Raw genomic sequence first — 5,608 nt, forward strand, 5'->3', positions numbered from 1 at the left:
CACACACGGGCACACACACGCACGCACGCACGCACGCACGCACACACACACACACACACACACACACACACACACACACACACACACACACACACACACACACACACACACACACACACACACACACACACACACACACACACACACACACACACACACACACACACACACACACACACACACACACACACACACACACACACACACACACACACACACATCTAATCTCTCGGTGTCCCTGGGAAACAGACTGGGCTCTAACAAGCTTAAAGAGGAGAGGGATCAGAAGAGAGAGATCATTCTGTAAGAACGTGGCGCTGAGGGAGAGAGATCCCGCTCATAGTCACACAAAAACAGAGTGGGTATGTGGGAACAGAACACACAGACAGAGGCCTATTTGTGCATATGGCCGAGACCCAAGCCCTTCAGTGCTGTCAGAGAGAAGGGTTGGGTTATACATTCTGTCGGTGGAGAGGTACCTGCACATGCCAGGTATAGGCCTACACATGACAGAGCAAATACACGTTTATAGGCCTACACATGACAGAGCAAATACACGTTTATAGGCCTACCCACAATTTTCAACTTATGGTCACATGGAGATCTGCTCTGCTCTCTTTACTAACGGCAAATTAGCCATGTTGTTCATAGCTGAAGACCGAAGCCTGAGAGGGCAGGGCTTAATCTATAGCTAAACATTGTGGCTAACCCCTGACCTCATGGCTTACGCTGCAGCTAATACCTGATCATCTTCACCGATCCATACTATATTCCCAGTAGCTACTTCAGTATAATGCCCGCGCCACACCCCACACACACATGCGCACACACACACACATCCCACTAAGCTGCCCCATGGTGTGTGTGTGGGTGGTGTTACAGTCTAATTTTAACTTTAAACTCTCCAGGACAGGGCTTCTCAATGTTTCCAATGAAACCCAACCAAGTCTCGCTCTGTTTGCTTAAGATTTCACGTAACCCCATTGGATTAGAACTTTGTCGTATATATGGATGACGGCTACATCTCCCTACAGGGTAATGTCGCCATCTAGTGGTTGGGAAGTGAGACTGAATTCTCCTGCCTGACCAGTTATTTTCGCTCAAGCGTACACACATTCTGAAATATAAATATCTAGATAATGTAAAACACAAAGATAGCTGTCAAAGTATAAAACGTGTAACGTGTAAATATACAATTACATGAATGTGTTGAGAATCATATGTACACAGTCAGGTATTTTGCTGTGAAGAGAAAAAAGTGAATAGAATGAAATAAAGTATTAAGCCTTGTATATCACATATAGAGTATTATCTTCATTTCACACGAGAACACAGACAGTGTCGTACCAGTGGTGCTCGTCCCTTTGTCTCGATAGGCAGTAGAAGGGCACCAACAGCACAAAGCACACAGGCCACAGTGACTGGCAGCATATCTAAAATCACTGAATGTGACATCAACACCTACAACACACACACACACACACACAGTCAAACATTATGACACACACATTTAAGAACAAACACCTGTAACACACATTCACATATTAATACACACATACACAAGCATCAGCCAACGTGAACAACACACAGCCACAGACCTGTGCTATGAAGGGGGGCGATCGTGCCTCCGATGCGGCTGAAAGAAGTGCAGAAACACATTCCAAGAGAACGCACTGCAGTCGGGTACACCTGAGAGACAGAAGGAGTCACCAGACACACACAGTATACACCTGAGAGAGGCCTATAAAATAGATTGTTATACACTAACAGTATATATGTGGATGGAATGTGAAGTTGTGTTCACATACCTCTGCAGTATAAATATAAACCACATTGAAAATCATTGAGACTAGAGACCTGATCCAGAACAGCAGAATGGTAAAAACCAAACCTAGAAAGAGAGAGAGCGAGAGAGTGCCAGAGAGAGAATCTCAAAAGTATTGATACCGTATTTGAAATTGGTGACAAAATAAAACAATCAAACCCCACAGAGTGTGTTTACAGTGTATACATTGTAGAGCAGCCGTTAACCAGCATGAGGAACAGGGCTGCCATGAGCTTCAGGAGAACCATGCTCAACTTCCTCCCAAACACGTTCAACAGGCATATATTCAGAGGGATGACTGGAGACAGAGAGACAGAGAGAGAAAGAGACAGAGAGAGACAGAGCGCGAGCACAAAAACAAATCAGACTTGTACACGAACAGTAGCATTATTCAGATAGCAAAACAAAAGAGTGTGAATCTGACCTCACGTGAATCTGACCCCCACTGTACACACACGCATGTGTAACAGGGTTTCCACTTGACACTACAAAAATATGTATTTCTACCGGTTGGTTGAATTTACATATCGATTATGCCATTGGTTACGCATGCAGAGATTGCGAATGAGAATTCCTTCCAGTCTGATTTTGACTTGCAAGCGGTAGGTCATGTTCTGACGTACTATATTCTATTTTCATATTTACAATGTTTACGAGTTCACTATGTACATGTCCTGATGTGTGTGTGTGTGTGTGTGAGATACATATATATATTCTCTATATATATGGTACAAGTCAAAGGTTTGGACACCTACTCATTCAAGGGTTTTTCTTTATTTGTACTATTTTCAACAACAAAAAACTATGAAATAACACACATGGAATTATGTAGTAACAAAAAAAGTGTTAAACAAATCAAAATATATTTTATATTTGCGATTCTTCAAAGTAGCCACTGTTTGCCTTGATAACAGCTTTGCACACTCTTGGCATTCTCTCAAACACCTCCATGAAATAGTGACCTAGAATGCATTTCAATTAACAGGAGCAAGAGGACAAATACATTAGTGTCTAGTTTGAGAAACAGACGCCTCACAAGTCCTCAACTGGCAGCTTCATCAAATAGCACCCGCAAAACACCAGTCTCAACGTCAACAGTGAAGAGGCGACTCCGGGATGCTGGCATTTTAGGCATAGCTGCAAAGAAAAAGCCATATATCAGACTGGCCAATAAAAAGAAAAGATTAGGATGGGCAAAAGAACACAGACACTGGACAGAGGAACTCTGCCTAGAAGGCCAGCATCCCGGAGTCGCTTCACTGTTGACGTTGAGACTGGTGTTTTGCGCGTACTATTTAAGGAAGCTGCCAGTTGAGGACTTGTGGGGCATCTGTTTCTCAAACTATACACTCTAATGTACTTGTCCTCTTGCTTTGTTGTGCACCGGGGCCTCCCACTCCTCTTTATATTCTGGTTAGAGCCAGTTTGCACAGTTCTGTGAAGGAAGTAGTACAGAGAGTTGTACGAGATCTTCAGTTTCTTGGCAATTTCTCGCATGGAATAGCATTCATTTCTCAGAACAAGAATAGACTGATGAGTTTCAGAAGAAAGTGCTATGTTTCTGGCCATTATGAGCTTGTAACCAAAAAATGCTGATGCTCCAGATACTCAACTAGTCTAAAGAAGGCCAGTTTTATTGCTTCTTCATTCAGGACAACAGTTTTCAGCTGTGCTGACATAATTGCAAAAGGGTTTTCTAATGATGAGCCTTTTAAAATTATAAACTTGGATTAGCTAACACAACGTGCCACTGGAACACAGGAGTGATGGTTGCTGATCATGGGCCTCTGTACGCCTATGTAGATATTCCATTAAAAAATCAGCCGTTTCTGGCTACAATAGTCATTTACAACATTAACAATGTCTACACTGTATTTCTGATTAAATTGATGTTATTTTAATGGACCACAAAAATCCTTCACTTTCAAAAACAAGGAAATGTCTTAGTGACCCCAAACTTTTGAACAGTAGTGTGTATATATATACACTTATTTGACATTTTTGACATTTTATTTTTTCTCGTGGGCCGGCCCCCCCTTGACCTAGATAGATTGATAGACCATCAGACACATCTACACACTCATTCCGACACAGACTGTTACAACCGATAAAAACAGTTCCAGAAGATTTCATATATATTTCATCCCATGAACCTGTAAAGGGACAGACATTCCAGCATCCATATCTGTGCGCCACGTATCCACTCAGCAATCCACACACCATGAACCCCGCAAACACCATCGGAGTCAGAGACAGACAGAGACAGACAGATAGAAAGTTGTATCATGTACATGTGTAATAGGTCTACCAGATATTTAAAACCTAGCTGCATGCTGATTGGTGTATAGCCTCACCATGGAGACCAGAGCCACCTCCCAGTCGTCCAGATGCCACTCACAGTGGATCTCAGAAGACACCACGGCCAGCAACATGAACTCCATTGCCCCCGCTGTCTACAATATATACATGCATGCTTATATGCTTATGCACATCCTTTAGCAAGAGCTTTCACTTACATACGGACAGACAGATAGACAAATAGACACTCACGCTGGCACTGACCATGTCCCACCCAACTACCTCATCCCCATATAGTTATTTGTATTTTTATTTATTTATTTAGAAGTAGAAGTTGCAAATTGGCCCTTTAATATTATACATAATATGTCCTGCCAAAGACCTACCACAACATAACATCCTCACCTGCCCATACTGTATCACCGCCAACAACATTAAGTCTACCTGTCAACTAGTTCTCAAGAACCCAAGGGGGCCCGAGTGGGTTTACAGCTTCCCTCTCCTGGATTCTCATAACATAAGGACCACAGCTGACTCCACGTTAAATACAATCCCGACACTGTTATAACGTATTAGAAACGTTAAAATAAACCCACAACTACAACTATTCGTCAAAGTTTTAAATGCTAAACAAAATCTACAGAACGTTATCATACATTGAGCAGCGAATTGATTTATTATGCGAAGTTAACCGCTCATCAATAATAATGCACAAAGTAAACTATGCAGCAAATGACACCACTGCGGGGGAATCACTGTTACCTGCTTTTTGTGATGAATTCGCAACTTTTTTGAAGGCGGCTATCTTTGTCATGAAGAAGAACCTTTCATATATTGGCCATCTTGAGAATCAATTTCAATGCAGAAACTCGGTCAGTTCTGCCCACCTTGAGACAGGTGAATCAGGAAGTTGATGACAACGCCGCTGAAAAAGGTCAGACGACAGGTTTTTAGGTCCCACCTAACAACGTCTATAACCTGCATATGCTAATCAGTATTCAAATATTGTAAAAGGAAATAAACAACCCTACTCAAACTAATATCGGTTACCCAGAAGTAAAATGATCACGAAAGTTTGTCACTTCCTTTTCTGTCCATAATATATTATATTCAAACAGGACTACCCAATGAGAATTACTACTTGCCTTGGACATAAATATATTTTAGCCTACCTGGTATTGTTGAGGAGATAGATTGAGTGGAAGGATATCTGCCAGTGTGTATGGGTGAGATCGAAACTACAGGGGAGAGGTTGGGTTGTTGCAGATTACGGGTTGACAATAGTTGAGGCATTATTCAGTAATGTCTATCCTGTTGTTTCTCTCCGTCTCTGTGTGTGTGTGTTTGTTGGAAGATGACGGGACTTAAGGGTTAGTTATCAGTTATCTGAACGGGGAAGGAGGTGCAAAACTAAACAGGGGGACCAGCAACTAAAATAAAAGATTTGTAAACTTTTGGAGAGAAAAAAACTAAGACAGCAAAGAC

The sequence above is a fragment of the Salvelinus fontinalis genome, chromosome 11, assembly GCF_029448725.1.
Source record: "Salvelinus fontinalis isolate EN_2023a chromosome 11, ASM2944872v1, whole genome shotgun sequence".
Lineage (NCBI taxonomy): Eukaryota > Metazoa > Chordata > Actinopteri > Salmoniformes > Salmonidae > Salvelinus > Salvelinus fontinalis.